This window comes from Heteronotia binoei, chromosome 9, assembly GCF_032191835.1.
Source record: "Heteronotia binoei isolate CCM8104 ecotype False Entrance Well chromosome 9, APGP_CSIRO_Hbin_v1, whole genome shotgun sequence".
Taxonomy (NCBI): Eukaryota; Metazoa; Chordata; class Lepidosauria; order Squamata; family Gekkonidae; genus Heteronotia; species Heteronotia binoei.
The window spans coordinates 27,355,701-27,382,067 of NC_083231.1; positions in this window are offsets into that span (position 1 = coordinate 27,355,701).

Genomic DNA, 26,367 nt, shown 5'->3' on the forward strand with positions numbered 1-26,367 from the left:
TTCGAATGTCACAATGTTCAACACTCCACAGGATCACGTGAGCGCCTACAGGAAAGAAGTCCTGCTGGACCAGAACCAAGTGGATCCATCTGGTCCAGCATCCTGTCTTCCACAACAGCCAAACAGATAACACCAGGAAACATGAGAATGATTCCCCACATACCAGTTCTATGGAGGAAGAAGGATCCATACCGACATGGTGGTTTCCACTGATTCCCTTTCTGTTGAAGATCCCCTTCACATGGTTCCTCATGGTCCCTCAGCACCATCATTTTGTGGAAGTCGGTGCGTTGCTGTGGGAGGAGAGAGGCAGGAAAGTAAGTTCCATCTTCTGTTGGTGGAAAATGTAGTTTAGATTTTATATGCCAAGATACACATTTCGCTAAATAGAAGTTGTTTTTTATACCCCGCTCTTCACAACCCAAAGGAGTCTCAGAGTAGCTTACAATTGCCTTCCTTTCCTCTCCCCACAACACCCTGTGAGGTAAGTGGGGCGGAGAGAGCTCTGAGAAAGCTGTGACTGACCCAAGGCCACCCAGCAGACTCTTGGAGGGGGAGGGAAATCAATCTACCACTCTTAACCACTCTTAACCATTACACCACATTGGTGCAACATCTGTTAAGGCCTGGAAGAACATTGAGAAACTGGGTCTGGCAGCCACTGCAGATAAGGGTATTACAGCCTGGTGGGACACTGAAAGAGACATGAGAATATCTGTGAATGCTCCACCACTTTCCGTGCTGTAGTACTGACTGCTGATACCTTAGGATTCAGATTAGGCTTTAAACGACTGATTAGCTGGACAGGCAAGATTTCTGCCAGTTAAAGGCTGGTCAGGGTTACAGAGGACAGCAGCCCATAGGCTTTGCTCAGAATATGGATGAAGATCATTATTTGAATGCAGAAAAGGCGAGACAAGAGGTGACACAAAAACATCATTTTTAAGAAAAGGATCAGCCCCCTCCCCAAATCTGAAAGCAAACAAATGTTTGTTGACATTGCACAAATTTGTGTTCTAAGAGATTTGTAGTTTTAAATTTTCAGAGAGTTTCTTGATGTCTTTTGCCCTTGCCTGGCAATTTCCCACCACCCATTCCTAGTTTTCTCCTTTCTTCCAATTTCTTTCATGTTTGGTTTGCCCAGGTCACTTTATGGTATTCCATTTTAAATGGTTGTGAGGCTTTAATTAACCAGGAATATTTAAGATAGGATAGAGGATTCTACCTTGGTGCATTCAAGCATTACAAGAAAACAGACCAGTGTTTTCAGCTTTTCTGCTTCTGGATAACATGCAAATGGAGAATTACTGCATTACTGGAAGACATGTAGACTGCTCCCACATTTGGAGTGGATGGAAATCTTCTTGAGGAAGATGCAGAAATTCTATGTTCATATGGAATGCGTGAAAGCATGGGATGGGCTGTAATAAATAACCTTCATGAATCTCCTCCCTTGTCATTTCTATAACAACATTAATTTCTGCTATAGGGGCAGAGAAAATGTTAAGCAGATCAAGAGGGGCTATGGCTGAGTGGAAGAGCTTCTGCTTTGCATGCAGAAGGTCCCTGGTACAATCTGTGGCATCTCCAATTAAAAGATCCAGCCAGCAGGTGATGGGAAAGACCTCTGCCCAAGACCCTGGAGAGCTGCTGCCAGACTGAGTAGACAATAGTGACCCTGACAGACTGATTCAGTATAAGGCAGCTTCTTGTATACATTCCGATTATTCACCAATAGGAATCTTCTTCATATCCGCTTACATTAGATTAAGGTCTTTCATGGTTAAGCATAATGAAGCAATCCATGAGGAACTTCTCTTGAATGCATGGATGGATAGATGGAACCCTGGTTTCTTCAGTGCTCATGTGCATGTTCTATTCATTTGCTTGCAGAAGAGACATAAGAACATAAGAGAAGCCATGTTGGATCAGGCCAATGACCTATCCAGTCCAACACTCTGTGTTGCACAGTGGCGAAAAAAGCCAGGTGTCACCAGGAGGTCCATCAGTGGGGCCAGGACACTAGAAGCCCTCCCGCTGTTTCCCCTTGATCTAAATCAAGGTTGTGCCAATATGGACATTTTCAACTGCTTGTACTCATAATGGTTAATAGCCACTCAGTGGGGTGCAATGGAGTTAGCAATGTCAGTGAGTATCTCTATACCTTAACTTGGGTTAGGGCATATCTCACAGGCATATCTCATTGGCTGTTTTGGACATAACCATGTTGCACAGGACTCATGTCTAGAAATGAGAACTTGGCCTCAAGTCTCTCGCTCTGATTGGTCTCAGACACATCAGGCACATAAACACTGGCAGCTCTGAGAGTCAGGTTTCCTTCTGATCTTAATTGAAGTAAGCAGCAGACAGTTTATGGGCTTTCCCAAGTTAACTCGCATGAGTTTATTTGGCATAGTCTATGTTTCTGACAGCATGCTGCAAGTCTAATAGAAACCAGACTTGTTCCAATATAGTCTAGTCTAATGAACGTTTACTGAATGGCAAAAAGAGCAGGCAGAACAAAGAGCCATTAGCACTGAAATACCATTCCCTGGTCCGCTTTTTTAATTAGACATTGATGTGGCAACGACAAATCAAAAGTTTGTTTTGCTTCTATTGTTCCCTCTTGTTGGAAAATGTTGAAATGCTTGGGAGCCAAGCCAGTGTGCTATAACTACCCTCTTCTTCCTCATTTGGGTGTTTAGCCAAGAATCAAAAATCCAAATCTACTGAGTTACTTGGGAAAATCAATGTATCGAGTCCTCTCTCTAGAGGACCCCCCCAAGTCTTTTGTCATTGAGGGGGGCTGTATGTTAGCCTTAATGATCTAGTCTTATGTCTCTGAAGCTGCCAAGTTAGTTTGCTCGTTAAAGATGTTGCACACTTCATATCAGGGCTACAGAAGGGGATTTAACCTTTCAGCTTCCTCAGGGTTTCAAAGGGAGAAAGAGGATGGGGTTTTAAACAACACTCTCCTCTCCTTCCCTTTTAAAATGCTAATGAACAGCAGGGGGAGCTCAAGTTCGATTAGCAAAACCAACTAAGGATTGAAGGGTCAGGCCATCTCTCCCCTTCCCACATGGCCTTGATCTGAATCAGGGCTGTGCCAATATGGACATATAAGCATGAAGTATAAGCATGGGGAGTCAGTCTTTTTGGGGGAGTGGAGGGTGGGGACAGGCATTTTAAAGATCCACAGGGGCCCAATTTGACTCAGGAACGTGGGGGAGGGGAGACATACCTGCCTTCCCCCCTGCACTGCTTTTCTGAGCTGAAATTTGAGAATGATTTGCCCCATTTTGTAGTTGTATATGCACATAATTAGAGATGGGCACAAACTGGGAAGATAAAGTTTGGTTTGTGGTGTGCCTGGTTCCCAAACAACAGACCGTCATGAACTTTTTGGGGCTAAACCAGTTCTATTTGTGAGGGTAGTGATGTGGTAGAATGCGCCCCCCCCCCCCGCATGCTGGAGATACTAGACTGTCAGGGGATCTCCAGGTGACTCCCCTCTACCTGCCTTCCAAGTTTGGGGAGGATTTGGATTTACAGTGTTCAAATTATGGCCCCCAAAAGAAGGTGCCCCCAGGAAAGTGCTTTCTGGGGATATAATATAGTGGGTGCTTAGGCACTGAAGAGGCGAGGTGGAAGTGAATAATAGCTCTTTATTTGGTACATCATTCTAGATGGCTGCAAAGCAAAGACTGAGAACTGGTCCAACGGGAACAAACTTATATACAACTCCTGGTTCCTGTGCAAGCACGTCATTGGATCATTCAAACTAGCAGGGGCTTGTGATTGGTGTAGGGCAGCAAAGATTTGGATCCTGCTGCCCATTGTTCCCAAGTCCTCAAGCTCAGTCTGTATGGCTCCAATAAGCCAGGCAGGGACACCCATTAGTCTTCAATTGAGTCCACATACATAACAGGGGAAATGATAGGCGCAGGTTCAGGAGTGTACAGAACAGGCCCTGTGCAAGCTAGAGGCATCAAACTCTCAGGAAAGGTTACTACTTAACTACAGCTTTCATCTAGGCTAGATCTTTCCATTCTTAATGGGGCTATTCATGGAGATATTCTTGGGGAGTACGCATATTGGTCTAGGCTTGGTGCAAGCACTATAGACTTTATTTTGACATCTTATGATTTGCTTAGTTACAATGTGTACCTAGAAGCAGGGACTCGAGAAGATAGTTGCCTTGACCCCTGGTGATTCCCTGCCAGGGCTGGACTCCAGTGGGCTTGCAAGATGGGCTTGGTGCCTGGGGACAGGGGCCTGTGGTATTCTTTTTAGATCAGTACCCTTTGCACCCAGTTTCACCCTCATGGCACAGAGGTGTTCACAATCAGGAAGGAATAAATGTGGGTCCTCAGCCAGTAGCTAAGCCCCTCTGCTTGGCGTGAGCACAGAGCCCTGAGTCCACTGTTACCCAAACTCCAGTGTGGGGAGGAGTTCACAATCAGGAGGCACCCAGGAGCTAAGCACCCCTGCTCGGTGTGCACAAAGAGACAGGGTGGCTCAGATAGGTTGCCAGCCTCCAGGTGGGGTCTGGAGATCTCCTGCTTTTACAGCTGATCTCCAGCCAGCAGGGATCAGCTCCCCTGGAGAAAATACCTGCTTTGAAGGGTGGACTCTATGACATTGCACAATGCAGAGGCCCCTCCACTCCCCGAATCCTGCCCTACTCCTGATCCACCCCCAAAGTCCTCACGTATTTTCCAACACAGACCTGGCAATCCTAGGCTCAGTGCCTTGAGTCCACCTTACATTCACACCCCAGCAGGGGGGGAGGAGTTCACAATCAGGAATGAAAGAATGTGCTCTGCTTTCAATAAGTTCCCTGCCTCTCTGTCTTAACTACCAACAGCCTACAGAGGAGAGCTAAGCTGCGGGCATATGTAGCATTCTGAACCCATAGACCAGAATGGGAACTCTTACTGGCAGCCAGCAGTGCCTGTTAAGCTTTGGAGGGCCCCTATTTGTGTTTCCAAAGTTTGAGAAGCCTGTCTGCCCCGTTGTTGTGAACACTTTGAGTGGTGACTGTCTGGAAGTGTATCCATTCATGAACTGCCACAAACAGCATGGAAGTTTGTGGAATGTTTGTGCCAGTCACTCTTCCATTTTGACCAGTTCATGAGCCATGAACTGGTCAAAATTTGTGATGAGCTTTAGTTTGTGAGCCAGTTCCTGCCCATCCCTACACACAATACAAAGATGAAATGCTAGGACAGGAGGAATGTGAACCAATACAGTTATGTGAATTTATTCATGGGAGCAATTCTGAAATAACTTTTGATTTTGAGCCCACTGATGTTTAAAGAATTCTGGTTCCTGGTTCAGAGATCACTGGCTTCCAAGCTGTTCTTATATCAAAAGTTTTAGCTTCTGGAAACTCTTTTGAAATGACCTACACGTGCCTGTTGTGTGTCAGGGCACCATTGTGTGCTGGTTTGTAGCAGCATAACTCCTATCAAAAACTAGACTGCTAATGGATTAAAGATGATTCCAAGACCTCTCTAAAAGATTTCCTACTTTTATTTGCTGACTGTAGAACATCCTGACACAGCCCAGAAAACTTCGAAGTCAGCTTGCTTTTTCATGTAGGATGTACTGACAGCCTTTTATGTTCCTTGAAATGGATCTCTGAAGAAATTAAGAAAAACCCCAAGTATATATTTGTATATATATAATTGTAAATAGAAAAGCATATGTATTAGAATGAATTTAAGAATAAACAATCATGCAAATTCAGGGTTTGAAAAGTTGATCAATTAAAGAAAATGAGGGAAAATAGAGCTGTTGCATTGATCGCTTAGACAGGGACTGTAATTATTGAACTTACATATGTGTGTTTCTTTAATTGTTGGTAAATTGCAGTAGTGAAAGGGGGATGAAAGAGGGGGATGAACGAGTGAGGTGATTGGTTGGTGACTGAGAGAGTATGGGTGGAGCTTGGAAGTTTGTGGGGGGAGGGAGAGAAGTCAGTCAGCAGTGAACTCTCAGCAGAGTGACAGCAGTTAATAGCCAGTCATGGTCAGTCAGCAGTCTACAGAGTCTGAGAACCAGTCTTCCGATTAGAATCCCATATTGCTGTGAAAGGCATTAAGATTCTAAGGAAGAAAAGTAGAAATACTTAGATAGCATATTAGGGTAGTCCCATATTAGGGGCTAAAGAGAGAGTCAGAGTATTATAGGAGTGTGAGAGACAGAATATCTGTCTGTCTGTCTGTCTGTCTGTCTGTCTGTCTGTCTGTCTGTCTGTCTGTCTATCTATCTATCTATCTATCTATCTATCTATCTATCTATCTATCTATCTATCTATCTATCTATCTATCTATCTATCATCATCTATCTATCATCTATCTATCATCTATCTATCTGTCTGTCTGCCATCTGATTGCTTTAAGTGTTAGATAGTAACATAGACAGTAAACTTTACTAGTACCTGTCTAGATTAGAGAGTTAATGTTGGGTCATAGTTTTGTCTGATACTCCTGAGGAAAGTGAAATTAATTGGGATAATGCTACTGAAATGTTTCAGGGTATTTGTGCATATGTGTACCAGTTACATGTCCCAAGGATGCCACTAGATTTTGCCTACAGCAAAAATCTGTGGGAACTTCTGGAATCCCCCTCATTCGTGGAACATCAGAAGAGATTTGAGGGAAACCAACATTTCTCAGTGGGTTTGTTGCATATCCGTACACAGCACAGTCAAATCAGATGCTCCCTTGAAAGATAAGAAAGAAATGTTCCTAAACATATGACCAAAAAGCAGATGGTGTGAACACATCTGACTGTGATACTTACTTGGAAGCAGTGTTCCCTCTAAGCTGAGTTAGCATGAGCTAGCTCACAGATTTTTAGCCTCCAGCTCACACATTTTTGTCTTAGCTCAAGAAGGATGATCCCAGAGCACAATAATTTATGCAGTAGCTCACAACTTTAAAGCTAGTAGCTCACAACCTGAATGCCAGTAGCTCACAAAGTAGAATTTCTGCTCACAAGACTCTGCAGCTTAAAGGGAACACTCCTTGAAAGTAAGCCGTATTGAGACTCAGCTGGACTTACTTTTGAGTAGTCATGCATGGGATTGGAGCAGCATAGAAGGAACTTGTGATAATACTAAATTCACAAACACAGGAATTGTAACTGCAATTTCAGTTCTGCTAATAGAGGGGACATTGACTGGGTCCCCCAAAACAACACAGCAGCCACTTCGAAGGGTTGTCTTTTGTTTAGAAAGTCCTCTAGGTAATGTCCTTTGCTGGTATAGATAAAAATACTTCCAAAACAAGAGAGCAGGATGATATTTCAGATATGCATCAATCACACTTTAGAATAAAAAATACCATCACATTATGTCATAATCTTTCTGATGCTCTTCAAGCAAAAAAGTGCCTTTCTTGCACTTCTGATGGTGAAATAGTGCTATATGTAGCATAATTTAGCGCAAGCAAATGGAATTCCTGCTGTCTGCCAGAACGTAAATCATGGATTTCAGTTTCATTTATGCCGTGCCTTTTGTAAAAGCCTAGATATCTTGCCAAAATAATTCAAAGAGGGAGGGGGGAAAACCTGGAGAGGAAAATTAAAATGCTCTGTTATTTCCATTTATTTCTTGCCAAACCTTCTTTCAGCTACAGGACCCTGTAAAGGCCAAATGGTTTGAAACTTATTAGAATTGCCACAGCAATCAAGGAGAACTGTGTCTGAGCGACAGATAGAGATCTATGCTACACTGCTTTTCTGCAACAGCAGGAGACATGTTAAAATCAGTTTTTCTCCCTTTCAGTGCGTTCTTTGACGGCAACATCTGCTCATAATGACGGGGCACCCTGAAGGCTGATGTTGCCAAGACGGATTTTTAAACTCTATCACTCTGTCAAGTGAGGTTGTAACACTTTTTTCAGTGTTTCCAAATGTGACTCTTTCAGGAGGGCATGTTTATGTAATTTATACAGACAGCGTTTTAGCTGAATGTAAGGTCACACCAGTCAAATTGACACATATTTGGGCTACCCTGCTGATTTCAGTAGAAGAGTTAAAGAGTATATAAATTCTCTCACTTAAATCGATGATACTTAGAAGTCCTTCACTTTCTTGGTCTGGTCTGTAATTGCTTTATACAATTGGATTGGGTTGGAGGCCATGTCAATCAATGCCATAATGCTGCCATCGGTTGGAGCCAACCAGGGGTGGAATTCTAGCAGGAGCTTCTTTGCATATTAGGCCACACCCCCTGATGTAGCCAATCCTTCAAGAGCTTACAAGGCTCTTTTTTTTGTAAGCTCTTGGAGGATTGGCTACATCAGGGGGTGCGGTCTAATATGCAAAGGAGCTCCTGCTAGAATTCCACCCTGGAGCCAACCAGCTTTTCCAGGGGTGAAAAAGGTAGGAGAAGGTCCTCTAGGACCATCAAAAAAGCTCTGCTGCAGATCATAGGACCTGCATAGCCAAAAGCCATGTGGGATAATAAACAGAGGAGGTAGGTCAAGACTGAAAAAAAAGTTGGCTGGGGTCAGCCCTATGATTCAAGCCTTCTTCATTCCCCCTTTTGGCCTCTGTTATTGTGAAGAAGAATGTTGTAAAGCACATGCTATCTGCTCTGTTTATTTCAACTGAGAAGGGCATTATGCTAACAAAGCTCCCGTACAGTTGGCCAAGCCATCTGGTTCAGTGAAAATGGTTGGGTCACACATGTATTCCTTTGTGCTTGCATGCTTCTGCAGTTCGTTGAAATGAGCAGGCGAATCCATAAATGTATGTACCATGAAATTCTATTCAATGAGTATTTGTTTTTTAGCATATTGATTGGCCCTGATTGGGGATGGGCTCTAGTTTAATGGCAGAGCATATCCCTTAAATGCAAGAGTTCCAGATTTAATCACAAGATTGGAGAGCCACTGCCTATCATGTACTGGATTAAATGGACCAACACTCTGACTTGAGAAGAAGAAATAACTGAGAAGGAGGTGCCCACATTATTCTTGGGATTGCTGCCATTTGCATAGAGGCCGCACTAAGACTTTTCCTATTCCTAGTTCACACGAAGCTGCCTTTTCTCAACTCAGGCCAGGGCTTTTTTTTGTAGAAAAAGCCCAGCAGGAACTCATTTACATATTAAGCCACACCCTCTGACATCACCATTGTTTCACACAGGACTTTTTTGTAGAAAAATCCCAGCAGGAACTCATTTGCATATTAGGCCACACACCCCTGACACTAAGCCAGCCGGAACTGTGTTCCTATGCATTCCTGCTCAAAAAAAGTCCTGAGGCCATTGGTCTATCAAGGTTGGCACTGTCTACTCTGGTGGGCAGCAGTTCTTCAGAGTCTGCGGCTGAGTTTTTTGAAATCATTTGCTACCTGATCCTTTTAACTAGTCAGGGACAGAATCTAGGCAATTCTGCAAGCAAAGCAGATGCTTTGCTATTGAGCCATGCCCCCTCTCTTAAGTTAAGGCCTGATTTAAAAATCACAAGGAGTCTCTCCTGATAGCTGGACCTCTCAGTCTCTTCACAAGCTCATTGGAGGCTGGAGGTGACAGAGAGGATGGAGCATGCGGTCTGGGAGCACATGGCTGCTTAGTGCCTTCGCTCTCCTGGAGACCTTCTTTTGAGCTGGAGCCCTGCCAAGCCAGCTGGAACTGCATTCCTGCTCAAAAAAAGTCCTGGCTAGACTTCTTCCACTGATAGATGGCCATCATTGAATCATTTCTCAGTAATGTGTACACGCTACAATCGACACATACAACAGGTTCCATGGCACCAGTAATTGAAAACAAACAAATTTTGGGGAGAATCACATGAACAGATAGAACTGCATAGAACCTGTGAAAAGGGAAAGAAGGCAAATCTTAGATTCGGCTGAGTGGGTGGGTAGTGATTCTACAAACTGTGCCTCCACCTGTTCCCATTTCCTGCATGCCTGCTATGTTCCTACTGAATTTAGTGCCCTCATAATGACGTTTTTATTGATTGATTCATTCATTCATGCTGCACTCGTCTCCCACTCGGTATCAGCTCTGCAGCATATGACGTCCTGCTTTGCAGAGGCTGCCAAGCTATTCGGCCTAGCAGTTAGTCTGAAGAAGACAGAAGTTCTCCACCAGCCTGCACCCCAGGAAGATTATCACCCTCCCTGCATCACTGTGGGTGAATCAGTTCTGAAGACAGTCCAGAAGTTCAGCTACCTGGGGTGCATCATCTCCTCAGATGCCAAGATCGACAAGGAGATTGACAACAGGCTGGCAAAGGCAAACCGTGCATTTGGCCGACTGCACAAAAGAGTGTGGAGCAACAAGCATCTGAAAAAAGGCACAAAGATCAATGTTTACAAAGCGGTTGTGATGACAACCCTAATCTACGGCTCCAGATCGTGGGTTTTATACCGTCATCACCTGCGACTCCTTGAGCGCTTTCATCAGCGCTGCCTTCGCACCATCCTCAACATCCACTGGAGTGACTTTGTGACCAACACTGAAGTCCTCAAGAGGGCGGAGGTTACAAGCATCGAGGCACTGCTGTTGAAGACGCAGCTGTGCTGGGCAGGGCATATTTTTAGGATGGAAAACCACCGCCTTCCCAAGATTGCTCTGTATGGCGAACTTTCCACTGGCCATCGAAATAGAGGGGCACCAAAGAAGAGGTACAAGGACTCCTTGAAGAAATCCCTTGGCACCTGTCGCATCAACCATCACCAGTGGTCTGACCTAGCCTCAGATCGCAAAGCATGGAGGCACACCATCCAGCAGGCTGTCTCTTCCTTTGAGAACGCACGCATAGCTGGTCTTGTGGACAAAAAGAGATTGAGGAAGAATCGCACTGCTACAGCACCAACCCCAAATCAGACTTTTCCCTGCAGCTGCTGTGGCCGGACCTGCCTGTCCCGCATTGGTCTTGTCAGCCATCAGTGAGCCTGCAGCAGACGTGGACTACTGCACCCTTCTTAAATCTTCGTTTGCGAAGTCAAGCCGAGAGAGAGACATTCATTCATTTATCAATTGTACATCACTTGCACTCATGTTTCCATGATGTCTGCTCGCTTGGGTTGCAAAATGCAAACTTCCGTATCAGTTTCTGCCAAGTGACAGGCTTTCTTGGGCTGTCTCACCAAAACCTCCCTCTGCCAGCTCTGTCTGGAATTTTAAAGGAAGCACCCCCTTGTCCTTGACAAATTTACACCACTTGGATTGGGGGAAAGTGACAAGCAGAGATGTGTTTCCCATTGAAATGAAAGGAACTGAATGGAACAATTTAAACAAACAGCTTTAGTAGCAGATATGACAAAATGGAACCAAAGAATCAAAAGTAAAAACTGTTTTGTGTGTGCGCAGATTCCTAAATTTTAATAACGTTAGTTGTTTCACTGCTTAGTGCATATTGAGGAAGTGTATTATATCTTCCTTTTTCCTTTCCTTGATCTTATTTTATTTTCAAATACTGTGTTATTATAATTATAATTACTATTACCTTCAGTTTGTATTTTGTTTTTAAAGGTTATTTTTGCTCTGTATTCTGTCTATTAAGCTTACGATGTTATTTCTGTTAATCTTGACGGTAAACTTCTTGCGCTATGGATTGTAAGCTACTTTTATGCCTTAATAAAATGTTTAAAGTTAAAAAAAAAAAAAAAAGAAATCCCAAGGATACAACATACAAAACTGAAGCAGAAGTCTCCACACCATCTAGCTGTTATAGATACATTTGAAAACACTCTAAAGTACGTGTAAGATCACCTGTTCCCCCAAGAGACAACTCCACAATTCCACACTTCTAAAGATCCAACATCTCATATTCTCCATGCTTTCATGCCAGTGTTGGCCTCGTTTGCTCACTGGCTTACAGTCAGAATCAGGTGTCTATTCAGACCATGTGGTTATAAGCAAAACATCTGGAGAAATCAGTTGCATTGATTTCAGTCAAGGAAGAGAAATATTTGCGTGATCCCAGCGTGAATCATCTTTCAAATAAGCATGTAAGCTCCAAGAAGGGAACTTCGTTTTGAAAATGATTTCACATGACAATTGGTTCCTACAAAATGTCTGACAAAGGGCTTTTTAGAAGGCCCTGAATAAAATAATTGGTTTGGCTTACATCCAATGCAGTGATACAAAACACAAGAAAAGCTAGAAGCCAGTTTGTTGATGATAGTTATAGAAAACTCTGGAGTGCAGCAACTGGACATCTGAGATGTGGGCAGTTAAATTTTCCATCCACACTCTTACTGGAAACAGACCCAGAAATGGTCTTCAGACACCACTAATGAATCAACACGTTGTCCGCAGGAAGAACCAAGATAGCAGGAATGAAACACGTTCTACATAACACAGTGATTACTTTGGAGCTTTTCTCCACAGGGAATATGTAATTAATTCTGTGGGAGAGCTGCTCTAAGAGAGCTATTACAATTTTTACATTTCAATCACCCATGTAAGAAATTTACCAAGAGAGCAGCTGTATAGGATTTATAAGGCTGAATTAAGAGACAACATTTTTAATAGACAAATAATTTAAACCATTTTATGCCATGCAGCGGCTGAAACTTTTTGGTGCAACTACTAGGGAGGGACCAACCTAATTAGTCCTTCATCCTTGCAGAAGGTTGATTCCTCTGTAAACCCGAACCTTGTGAGGTAAAGATCTGTCCATAACAAGGGAACTGTGAAGAATATTTCCCATCCTCTGATCACTGTCTGCCTGGCTGACAAAATCAAATCAGCAGAATCAATTATATTTTGGGACATTCTCTTGGTGGCTTTGCCAGCCATGAAGTCCTGAGCTGCACATGACTAAGTACCCTCAGAGTGGATGCATAGGGCATGCCAGATCACTTGTACCCAGAGCTTTTTTTGAGCAGGAACACACAGAAACAAAGTTCTGTCTAGCTTGGCATCATGGGGGTATGGCCTAATATGCAAATGAGTTCCTGCTGGGCCTTTTCTACAAAAAGCCCTGTGTGAAACAATGGTGGTGTTAAGGGGTGTGGCCTAATATGCAAATGAGTTCCCGCTGGGCCTTTTCTACAAAAAAGCCCTGTGTGAAACAATGGTGATGCCAGGGGTGTGTGGTCTAATATGGAAATGAGCTCCTGCTGGGCTTTTTCTACAAAAAAAAAGTTTTGCTTGTACCTGATCTGACTTATAAACTAATGTTACCAAGAACTTCTTCCTTCCCTTTTGTAGTGTTTTCCCAAGCCAGAATAGCCATTGGAGAACCTTGTTTGCTCTGTTGTGGTGTTCCACATGTACTAACAGCTCACAGCGGAGCAAACAGGCACTCCTTATTTTGTTTTGTTTTGTTTTTGAAGCTGCTTTAGCTCATCTTCATGAGTTCACTTCTCTCTGGTTGGTCTTCTGTACAGCCTATTGGGTTGGACCAGCCCAGCCCAGCCTCGAAAATAAATTTGTTTTGGGATCCTCACTGCTGGCAACCTGGGGATCTCATCCCACCAGTTTAGTCCAACCCAACATTGTGCTTATCCAATTCATTCCTTTATTTCTAGGTATATGAAAAAGTTGCCTACCTGTTGCAGCAGAGATGCATGCAGGCTTCAGCTTCTCTGTCTCTATCCCTTCCCTATCTGCCTTGCCTGTTTCTTGTCCAGTACAAGCAAAGTAGTTCTGTTAGTCTCCTCTGGTTTGTGGGATGGCTGATGTTGCCTAGCTATCATCATGGCCCCTTTCTCTTCTGTCTCCCCTTCTGCCCAGCCCTATTGTCTATGCCAGCAAAACCTTTCCCCTATTGGCCTAGCAAATGTGCAGATGCAGACCTAGATAATGAAATAATGAAGGCAAATAGGACATGTTTGCAAATAATTAAAAAAGCATTTGCCATGTCAGAAAGACTATTCAATAACAGAAAGAAAATGGAAATACGGAGCCTAAAAGCCTGTTCCCAACATCGCAATCACATACACATTGTTGATCCTGAGTAGTGTTCATTCTCCATTACCCAAGTTCCTTCTACCTTTGACTACCTGAGACATTGAAACTGGTGAGCAAGGCACCAGAATAGCCGTCAATTCAGAAAGTTTTGAGCCTTCTAACAGAAATAATTCTGTTTGGATTTATAGCATTTCTAGTATTTATGAATGGGTGTTATTCCAATTGGATCTGGACCAGAAAATTTCAAATCGGACATCTGTAACTATTTTCAGTCTTTTGTTTTTTTTTAACGAACTTTAGCCGCCCTGAGCCTCCTTCGGAGGGGAGGGCAGGATATAAATAAAATATATTATTATTAACTCATTCAACTATTGTTTGAGAGATCAGTTGAGGAACTGGCAAAAATGATGCTAAGATACCTCCTAACTATAACATTGTTTATCAAGAACCTCTTATCCATTAGGTTTCTTTGCCTTTAAAGCTCTTGGGTTTCTTTCCCTATGAAACAACGCCCTTTCATGACAAAGAACATGATTTCTGTTTGGGAATTTCCCCTGGCTTTTTTTTTTTTTTTTTTTGCAAACTGTTATGATAAGGTCATTGGCAGCATATGTTGAATATCAGAGAAGCACTGAAAGGGTTAAGGCCAAGGCAGAACATAGCAGCCCGTTTGTTCCACTGGGCTGTCTCTTTCCTTACAGCAACTTCTTTATTTCTTTAGCAATGACGTTAGCTCCAGGCTTTGCCAAAAGCAGACATTTGTTTCCCATTAACTGCACATATTCTCTCTTTATAGCTTATTATGATTTGAAATACAGTGCTGGGTATGGTTCTGCTTTATGCAAGGCATCTTTAGATAAGGACAAGAAACTTTGCATGCAAAACAAACTTGTGCTTCCCCCCATTTTTATCTCTGCAGAATAGCCCTGAACAATTAGGGCTCTGGCCCTCCCAGAGATGTGTCCTATATTAAGAAAGGCTGAAGAAATACCATGAGAATGGATGGCATTGTGTCTTTAGCACCCCTACAACAGTCTCCCTCTATCATGTGTGTGTGTGTGTGTATAAACTCTTTGAGCCCCCAGCTTAGCTATAATGGTTTAAAGATCTAAGCCATCTGGATTTTAGCAAGGGAATATATAAACACTCCAAAGAAGACCCATCTCAAGGCCCCATAACAGAACTGTTTTATTCATTCCGTTTATGCATTTCTTTGCATTCCATAGATCACCAAAACAGTTCTATGCGAAACGATCCATCAAACTTGAAGGCAAAACGTCATTTTATTTCCTTTTCAAAACCAAGGTTACTGCTGTTATGTCACGGGTGACACCTGCATCCATTTCACCCACCCCTTTTCCTGAGAGTCCCAATCAAGATGTACATGTTTAACTTCTTCTGTTGCTGTATCCAGCCCTGCCTTCTCCCAAGGCCACGGTAAATTCCTCACCCTCATCCTCTGAGGCCTCAAGAGTCTTCTCACACATCTCTTATGCCACATGCTGCTCATAGTTCCATTATGAGACATCTGGATGTACTTTTTCTCTCCTCACTCTTGTTCCCAGTGTAACTCCTTGTTCCATAGCTCCACTTTCTGTTCACAATGCCTTATCTCCTTCTTCCCATTATGGCCGGCCCTGGATTGTCTGGCATCCTAGGCCAGGCTAACTTCTGGCACCTCCCAGATCACATGGGGAGCGCCCAATTTGGTGTCCCCAGAAGGCCAGTGCCCTAGTTTGCCTAGTGGCAGGGCCAGCCCTGTTTCCCATTCTTAAATATGGCTCATAAACGGGTGCTGACAAAGCTGGTATCAGGGGTAGGCAATGTTGGGTCATCTTCAAGGCCCAAGAGCCTTGGGAGGGCTCACTACCAGTCACTGAGCTTCTTGAGCTGTGTGGTGGTAGCAGGACTGGGCCTCTTGCAGTGAATGGTTTCCCTCAGAGTCCGCCTTGGTAAATAAATTCAGACTAGGGTCTGTTCTCTCATGTGTCAAAGCACGTGGGGCATGATGACATCACTTGGGAGCGACATCATAGTGCTGGGGGTGTCATGTTGGGGACACTCTAGGACTCATGATAAACCTCTATGGTGCCATAGAGTTTTACTGTGTCCTTGAGTGTTGTGCTGGGATGCTCTAGGATTCATAACAAAACCCTACGGTACCACAGAGTTTTACCATGAGTCCTAGAGTGTCCCCGGTGCAACAACATCTGGGTGATGTCAGCGCACTGGGGATGGTGCGTGGTGATGGGGCTCTTCAGGCGCTGGGATCCCCCCAGCGGCCTGCTCCCTGCCTGTGGGTTGACTGGGGGATCCCCTGTCCCTGATGGGAGCTTGGCAGCCCTAATTCAGATGGTAGCTCGGAGGAGGAGGATCAGCCATTCTTTCTCTCTCTCTCTCATCTATCTATCATCTATATCCTGCCTTTCTGTCTTCACAAGGGTCACCAAGATGATTAACAAATGAAAATATCACTTCTGGGTAATTTCATCACATCGAGGACATGACACGTGACGTCGGCCCACCCCCAGAATGTCCCCCAAATCCTCCTGCTGCAGCAAAGAGGGGACGTATTTAAGGCAGGCTTGCCAGTTCTGACTTTGCAAATTCCTAGGCTTTGTTGGGGGGAGGAAGGGGTGGGCCTGAAGAATTCAGAATGTGGAGAAGGGAGGGAACTCAGCTTGGATGTGATGCCCAAGAGGTGGCCCTATGAAGCTGCCATTTCATCCAGAAGAGCTAACTGCTGTAGTCTGGAGATCTGAAGATTCCAGGACTACTCCAGGCCATACCTGAGCAATGACCTTGAGCAATGACCCTAAGCAATGACCAGAGACTACTGTCCAGAAGTTCAAATTGGAAACCAGTGTAAGTTTAAACACTACAAGTAGTATATTTTAAGGAAGGACACTGAATAAAAACAGTAGGATGCAGAGGTAACTAATGAGGTAAAGCCAGCCCTCTCTACTTGGCTCAGTTGTGAGAAAAGGTTAGGTCTCTGGAATGCAGATCCAGAACAGAGTTCTCTCTTAGGCAGCCATTTGGAAAGTTGGGAAATGGGATCCGATTCCATCCCCAAGGTGAAGCAAGATTACAAACTGACCTTGAATGCAACTTACTTCAAAACCACCTAAGCACAATGCCTTGAGCAGGGGTGTCAAACATGCAGCTTGGGAGCCGAATGAGGCCCCCAGAGGGCTCCTATCAGACCCCCGAGCAACTGGCTGTCATCTGCTTCCTTCTCACCCTCTCTTGCTTCCTTCTGTATAACAGCTTGCTCTGCAAGTCTTGCTCAATCACACAGGAGCTACAGAGCAAAACTCCCTTTGGCTGAGGCTCCTCCCTTGGGGAGGAAGGGGGGGAGGCAGAGCTTGCTTTGCCAGGCTCTCTCAATTGCATAGCAGAGCTACTGAGCCAAGCCTCTCTTCCTTCTATTGGCTGAAGCTCCTCCCCCTCCTGGTCCCCTAGGGAAGGAAGGAAAGAGCCAGAGCTTCCTTTGTCCAGTTCTCTGGATCCCATGGGAGAAAGCACCTTTATGTTTTAAGCATGTTTTATTTTTATTTTTTTTTAAAAAAATCTTTAATTGTGTTTGTCTGTGTCCTTTATAAAGTTTGTATCTCAGCTACCTAATCGTAAATAGGTACACACATGGCCCGGCCTGACATGGTATGGTCTGGCCCAACAAGGTGTCATTTATGTCTGATCCAGCCCTCGTAACAAATGAGTTTGACATCCCTGGCCTAGAGCCTTCTGTAAGCCCTGTTCATACAATTTTAAACACATGTGTTTCTTTTTGCCATAAAAATACTACCTTTTTGCAAAGTTGTAAGGTTCTGTTCAGACAACAGAAACAATAGGCACAGCCCACTCCGTCCCTCCTTTCCTCTTCCTGTATTATAGATGCTGCACTCCTAAATTCCCAGCTGGCTCCCTGAGATAAACATGGGTGTTCCTAACAGGCTCGATAGCTCCCCCTTCAGGAAATGCTGCAGGGCCGGGGAGGCCAAAGTCATTTTTCTATGTGCATGACAGTTATGATCCTAATTGGGCAATACAAAGGCAGGAACCTAGGTCAACCCACAACCTGACATGTGACACAGGGCGGGGACCCAACGCCCAACCTGTGTACTCCACAGTGTGCGAAGAGTAGTTTTTTCAAGCTACTGGACTGGGGTTGTAAGCCTGGGTAATATGAGCAGGCTGGATGTCGATGAGGGCTGCAGACAAAATGATAAGCAGGAAGAAGCTAGGGATCCTGAGCTGCCGACACAAGCCAAATCTCGGGAAGGCACAAGTGATCAGCGAAGGCTTAGTTCAGCAAAGAATGCTTCCCTTGAGAAGTCAGCATGAGGTCAATTTCTTCAGGCGAGGTTGGGGGAAGGCTAACAAAAGAGAGACAGAGATCAGATCTCCCACCGGGAATCTGCTGAACATGGGTTCTTGATGATAAAAGATGATTGTCCCAAAGTGAGCCTGAAGGTCGCAGAGAAAGAGTCACATGCGGTATATCTTGGCAAACACCTCTAAGGGCAGAAAGGCAGGATATACCGTTTGCAATGAAATAAATAAATGCTCGCTAATGCCAAAGAAGCTTGGAGAGATGTTAATATGGTCAGAAGTATCCTGTTGCTTTTGGAAGAGGCACTGCTCGGAGCAAAGGCAAGCTGGCTGTAGGCCAACCCTTCTGCAACTGGGGGAGAGCACAAGATGAAGAAAACGTGTTGATTGGAGCTGGTGATAATTTTTTATTTCAGTGCAAGTCACCCACAGCAAGGAGACCCAAGTGACCTTCTCAATGAAGCATGATCAAACCAGGAGAGGCTGGCCCAAGGAAGAAACAGCTACGGGGAAACTACAGCTCAGATTTCATTATTTTGACTACTAAGGCATGACAAAGAGCCCCCCTGGGCACTTGGCTATTTAAATATGTATCTCAGTAGTACTGTATGGAGAAAGGCCCCATTAACCATTTGGTTGCTGTACTGCTGTTGCAAGCTTGAGCTGCTGGGCGAACATTGATTAGACAGCAGTTCAGAATTCTTTATAGTTATTATTATATAGTCAATATTATAGCATTGGGAAAAGTGCAGGAAAGGGCAAGTAGAAGGGTTGGAACACTTTTCCTATGAAGAAAGGTTAAAACGCTTGGGGCTTTTTAGCTTGGAGAAACATCAACTGAGGGGTGTCATGATAGAGGTTTACAAGATTATGCATGGGGTAAAAGAAGGTCGAGAAAGAAGTACTTTTCTCCCTTTCTCGCAATACGAGAACTCGTGGACATTCAATGAAATTGCTGAGCAGTCGGGTTAGAACAGATAACAGCAAGTATTTCTTCACCCAAAGGGTGATTAACACATGGAATTCACTGGAGGTGATGGCTACAAGCATAGATGGCTTCAAGAGGGGATTGGATAAACATATGGAGCAGAGATCCATCAGTGGCTATTAGCCACTCTGTCTAGGGCAGTGATGCTCTGTAGTCTTGGTGCTTGGGGTGACAACAGTGGGCTCCTAGTGTCCTGGTTCCACTGATGGACCTTCTGATGGCACCTGTTTTTTGGGGGGCTACTGTGTGACACAGAGTGTTGGACTGGATGGGCCATAGATCTGATCCAACATGACTTCTCTTATGTTCTTATAATAGGGGCTTGCTATTTGATAGGCAAATAAGAAATGAATGAAATGTTTTATACACGTTGCAGACAGTATCTCCTACAGGAAGACAAATGTGTGCCACATATGGGATAGTTGGCTATGCATCTCTCTTTGCAGGGAAGATGCAAAAGTTTCCTTTTACTTCTTATGTCAAAAAAGAAAAAAGAGGAAGTGTAAATATCACATTCTTCCTACTAACCCGCACTACTAATTTCAATATCATTTGGCAGGAACAGGCAGATGAGCACATGGAAGCGTAAATATATGAGTCCTTGCAGGATTGGGGCTCAGATAGGATGGATCCCACCAAGGACTTAGGTAGGAAGCAGATTTAACTATTTGGTATCTTGGGGTTGCCGCCAGCCTACAGGTCGAACCTTCTGGATTTGCATCTGGTTTCCAGACACCGATTCCCTTGGAGAAAATGGCAGCTTTGGAGGTTGGACTCTGAAGCATCATATCCCTGCTGATGAGCTCCCTTACCAAATTCTGCCCTCTCTGAAGAGCCAGTTCAGTGTAGTGGTTTAAAACAGTGAACTGGAATCTGGAGAACTGGGTTTCATTCTCCACTCCTCCACATGCAGCTGCTGTTCTCTCAGAGCTGTTCTTTCAAAGGCAGTTCTCTCAGAGCTCTCTCAGCCCCACCTGCCTCACAGGGTGTCTGTTGTGAGGAGAGGAAAAGAAGGAGATTGTAAGCCACTCTGAGACTCCAAGTGAAGGCCGGGGTATAAATCCAATTTTCTCCTCCTCCTCGAATTTCCCAGCCTAGAACTGGCAGCCCATTATTCCACCTATCCTGATTGTACTGTCTGTATCTTGTAATCTGTCCTGAATTGCAGAAAAGCGGACCATAACTAAAGTAAATAAAATAAGATGAACAAATTGTGCATAAGAATAATAAAATTGTACTTAACTAAATGTGTTTGTACATCCCTCCAATTTTCAGTGAGGCATAGTTCCTGGGGAAGAGAGTGGGCATTGCCTAATTAGCTGTTCTCCAGATTATAGTTTGACAGGACACAGTACAACAATTTGTATAAAGTGCTACAGATCTGGCTTGGGTCAGTGCCTAGATGGTGGAGACCACCTGGGAACTCTACGGGTTCCATGGAAGGAAGGTAGTAAGTAATTTATTGGAGGCATGTTTGCAGGCAAAGAGCTTCTCTCACCTGATGTGTAACAAAAATGGAAACTGAACTGATCTGAGGAGATTTACAGAACTTTCTGTCATTTGCATTGTACAGAAACGGATTTGCATTGTTTCTAGGAAAATATTTTTTCAGCTGTGGTCTTTTGAAGGGAACAGCCAGAAGGGAAGCACTGAATCTATTGTTAGAACAGCAGGGATAAACAGTAGGGATTCTAAGCTCCAAAGAAAGGCAAAACTAACTAAACTGAACATTTAGGAATATTTTTTTCTGTCCAGCTTTGTAATTTGATCTGAATCTGACAGCGTATAGATTTTCTTTCCTATACCTTAAGTAAATGTTCCTTGCTTAGAACAATATAGGCATGTATAACAACATAGTTATACCGAAACAAAGACATGCGTGTACCATTCTATGTACTGATAGTCCTGGATAAATGAATGTGCAACGTCCATTGCTGAACAGGATTGCAGACAAACCCTCCCCCGCAACACACTGTGACTTAATTACCTGAGGGGAAGAAGTTCCTTGCTACTTCTGGGCTATGGTTCTGAGCCTTGCATCTCAAATGGAAGTGGCTTTCTATTTTCTCAACAAAAAACAAGGAAAGAGAAACTATACAATTAAACATTTTTGAGTAAAAGTGGTAGCTGGCTGGGCCAAGTGTGAAAGAGAATATTCTTTGGACAGTCATTTCTAGGAATTCCCCAAAACTCTACAGTTTATGGAATTTCCAGAGATTCCTATAGAAGCATGACATCACTACCACTCCCTCCCAGAAGTGACATCACACCAATGACTGCTGCCTTGGGTTGCCAACTCCAGCTTCAAAAATACCTGAAGATTTGAGGGTGGAGCCTGGGAGGCTGGCCCCTAGAAAGGGGAGGGACCTAAGTAAGGTTTAATTCTGGGAGATCTCCAGCCTCCATCTGGATTCTGGCAACCCTATGGTGCTGTCCATGTTCCCCTATGGTTGCCTACCACCAGGTCCCGGCATGGAATCCCCGTTTTGGTGGCTCCTCTCTGCCAAGGACCAGCTGACTAGTGGGGGAAACCCCTCCCTTAAACAGAGATGTTGCCATGCAATGTCACCCAGAAGTGATGTCATCATGTCAGGGATGTTGTGCAGGGATGCTCTGGTATTTGGGCAAACTCTATGGTTTTGAGGGCAAAAAACTCCATAGAGTTTCACCCAAATACCAGAGCATCCCCGAGTGATGTCCCTGACATGATGAAGTCACTTCCCTTATGCACCAGCCTACTGCTGGTTGCCAGGCCAGAGCTGACAAACCTACAGAAGCTGCTTTGGGTTCCCATTGGAAAGAAATATGTGGTATAAATGAAGTAAAGAAAGAAGCAGCAAGGATTTGAATTCTGGTCTCTCATGTTCATCCTGGTAGAAAGGTGACAGCAAACACATACACACACGTTTGTGGAGGGTTGACCCATTTTCCCTTTGTCCTTCTGTTAAAGAATAACAGTAATCCTCTGCCTGAATGAATGTACATACTTTTACTTAGTAATCCAATTATAGAAAACAAACATGGTCTGAGTCCTTGAAGGAGCTAAGGGTAAATTAAAGGTCAGGAGACAGTATTAAATTATACTGTGTCAATAAACAGAAAGGAGTCTCCTCCTGTTCTATAACCATAATATGCTGCTCTTTAAAATATCTGTAAATGACAAATTGGGATTCATTTCCATGGTTATTCTCTTGAGTCCTTCTGTCTGATGAACATAAAATCAATAATGTTAAAAAAAAGAAGAGAAATAGTGTATGGAATTCTTAAGAAGCTAAGCTACAGTTCCCTGTAGTGGCAACAACATAGTGAGTATATTTGTTGTTAGTAGCTTTTGAAAAACAATTAGCCAAGCATCCTGTGCAGCTGTGTGGTGTAATGGATAGCTTATCAGAAACACAGCAACCTTTCTGGCCACTTGCTAGATAACCTTGGCCCAGTTATCTCTCAGCCAAATGGATCTTAAGGTATTGTTGGGAGCCTAAAAGAGCAAGGGGAATCATGCAGGAAGTGTGTGAATTAATTTTTATGACCTGTTTTATAACATAAGGTAGTATCCTACTTGCTTGCTGGGGGTAAAGTGTAGATGACTGGGGAAGGCAATGGCAAGCAAAGCAAAGGTCCCCTGTGTAAGCACCAGTCGTTTCCGACTCTGGGGTGACGTTGCTTTCACAACGTTTTCATGGCAGACTTTTTACGGGGTGGTTTGCCATTGCCTTCCCCAGTCATCTACACTTTACCCCCAGCAAGCTGGGGACTCATTTTACCAACCCTAGAAGAATGGAAGGCTGAGTCAACCTCGAGCCAGCTACCTGAAAACCCAGCTTCCACCCGGGATCGAACTCAGGTTGTGAGCAGAGCTTAGGATTGCAGCACTGCAGCTTTAACACTAAAAAGTCTGCTGTGAATACATCGTGATGTGACATCACCCCAGAGTCAGAAACTGCTGGTACTTGCACAGGGGACTTCCTTTACCTTTTTATCCTACCTCTCAGCCAATCGCATATTCCTCTGGTGCACATTTCTCTGTTGGTGGCAGAGGATAGGACACACAATAATGGATCTAAATTAAGGGCTGGATATTAGGAAAAAAACTTCTTTACAGTAAGAATTGTTTAACAGTGGAATCAGCTAACAAGGAAAGCAATGAGCTCCACCGCAATGGCAGTCTTTAAACAATGGCTGAGCAAACTGTAACGTACTGAGACAGGAGACGTTGGTAGGGCAACATGCTTTAATGGAGGCATGTTACAAGAGAGAGAACACGCGGGCCGGGTCCCGCTTATATACAACTCCCGGAACAACCTTCCTAGCTGGCCAGCCCAATCCTGGCCAGTTAAACTTCCCGCCACAGCTGGTGATTGGCGGGGTGTTTCGCGCCCTGTGCGGAGTCGCCTGGGGACAGCCCAGTCGCCTCTGCACAGGGCTGCGCTTGCCTGGTCTAGCGTCATTGCGTTATATCGTAATGGCATTCTAGTGATACACTACACAAACACTTATCAGGGATGCTCTAGGCTGATCCTGCATTGAGTAGGAGGTTGGACTGAATGGCCCCTTCCAACTCTGTGATTCTAAGATTAGTTAAGAAGGAACTGGGAGTAGCAAGACTGCTCAGTGCTTTGACAGAGATCTGTGTACTCTCAGAGGAACATGTGTAGAAGCATCTACTCTCCGGTTCCTTCAAAGGAGGGGCCCCTATTTCCCATATGTCAGCTTCATTTAAATGAAAGGGGGCAGTCATTGTGGGAAGAGGAGTTTTGTGTGCAAACTGTCAGTGTTTGTACTGCTTAGTCTACTTGCAACCTTTTAGTGTCTTACAGCGTGCACAGATGTTTAGAGCTTGGAGTTAGGCTTACTCACAACTTCCTCATGGCTTTCAAGCAGTTTTATTAAGCAGCCTGTTTTTTTTCCATAGTTCTCATATTCTCACCTCTAACTATTAAGGGGTCAGACAATAGACACATTTTACAAAATGTTCCACGCATGAGAGGTGTTACTTTGAAGGTTTTTGGCACCTGCCTCTGATCTGTTTTCAGTTATTCGATTCTCACTGGTTTTAGGGCTAAGAACTTCATTTCTGCAGGATACCATTTCTGCAGGATACCATGGAAACCATGAACATAATGGGAAGTACCAGAAAGCTGTCCTCTCAAACCAGAAACACAGTATGGATCAAGTTTGACTATTTGTACAGATATTGCTGAGGCATGTGGCATCTGATTTGTAAACACTTATTTTTGGAGTATGGTTCTTCTTTCTCCCCACTTGCATTATACCTAGAAAAGTGCTTGGTGAAATTGTGAAACAGTATCCAACCATCAGTGAACAAAAATTTCCCACATTCCTCTCCATTCATTCAGCTCCTTCCAACCCACAGAAGGTAATACCTGGGATCACAAGATCTGTGTAGAGAAACAGCCCATGACTGTTTGGTAGAAGGAGGGACAAGGGAATGAAATCAAACTCCTTTTCTCAGATTGATGCTAGAAGGAGGAGGAGGAGGAGGAGGAGGAGGAGGAGGAGGAGGAGGAAAAGAAGGAGGAGGAGGGGGAGGAGACTGGATTTATAACCTGCCCTTCACTCAGAGTGGGTCACAATCTCCTTCCCTTCCCCTCCCCACAACAGACACACTTTGAGGTAGGTGGGGCTGAGAGAGCTCTGAGAGAATGTCTGAGAAGTTCTGAGAGAACTCTGACAGAACTTCCAAACAGAGTCCAGTTTCGAGATCAGATCTTTATTAGTTAGTCCATATACTTATGACCATCTTGCTTGTTGCTTTTTGAAGTGTTGAAGTGACATCCCCATGTGGCATCTTCAGGTTCCCAGGTGTCCTGGTCAAGCAATCCAGTCTACTCAGTTTCTTTCAGTGCTCCGTTCATTTGCAAGAAATGCAAACACCTGGACATTATACCTAAGGGACTGAGAATTAAAAATCCATTCATTTCGGTGAGATTAGGGGAACCAAATGCAAAGAGGTATTGGGGAGTGAACAGACTGCTTGTGCTGCACTGGGGCCTTCTCTTCTCCATTACATTTGCAGAGCCACCAAATCATCAGTGCTAGGTTAGGACCAGTGGTCCCTCTAAGCTGAGTTAGCGTGAGCTAGCTCACAGACTTTTAGCCTCCAGCTCACACATTTTTGTCTTAACTCAGGAAGGATGGCCCCAGAGCACAATAATTTATGCAGTAGCTCACAACTTTAATGCCAGTAGCTCACAACTTTAATACCAGTGGCTCACAAAGTAGAATTTTTGCTCACAAGAATCTGCAGTTTAGGGGGAACATTGGTTAGGACTATTATCATACTATGGTAAAGAGGTGGGGAGAGAAGTCGCCTGTTGAATCACAGATAAAACTATAGGTTATTATAAAAAGTGTGTGTGTGTGTTTGTGTGTAAAGTGCAACAAGTTGCAGCCAGCAAAGGGGCTTTCAAGGCAAGTGAGAAGCAGAGGTGGTTTGCCATTGCCTTCCTCTGCCAGGCTTTCTTCGGTGGTCTCCCTCCCAAGTACCGATGCTGGTCTATACTATGCAGCCTTCCCTCCCCATTTTAAAAAAATACTGTTTTAAAACTACATTGCACTTTAATTGAAAATTACAGTGCTTTGTACACAAATCTCCTTCTTTACTAGATGGCTGGCACAAATTATCTTTTGCATTAATTTTTCCGGATTAATTTTTTTTTTTTTTTTTATTTATTTAAGATTTATATCCCGCCCTTCCCACAAGTGGCTCATTGTTATGTTCCTAGTTGGAGAACAGGTTGGGGAGAAGGTTAACAGATTCCAGTGGCACCTATGGGTTGTGCTGATAGAATAGGTTTTTTTAAAAGTTGCTGACTGCACTATTTTCTCTTTGGACAAATATTCAGACTTCCATCGGTAAAACTAAGAAATAGTGTAGTCCCTGCTTGCCACATGGTGGCGGTGTTTCATAAGGTTACAAAAACCAGCATGTTATGACAAAGCATCCTCAGTTTCTGATTTACAGTAGTTTTGTGGGTGTTTAGTCAGCGGTCAGTCTCCCTGCTCAAGGGGACTTATTCCCTGGTACATCCCTTTCTGCCATCTTCCTGTATTAAGCTTATATAATTCATGAGCTTCCAAGCTTAATGCTGCCCACTGCTTATCTGTGTGTGGGCTGCCTTGTAAGTTGTGTATG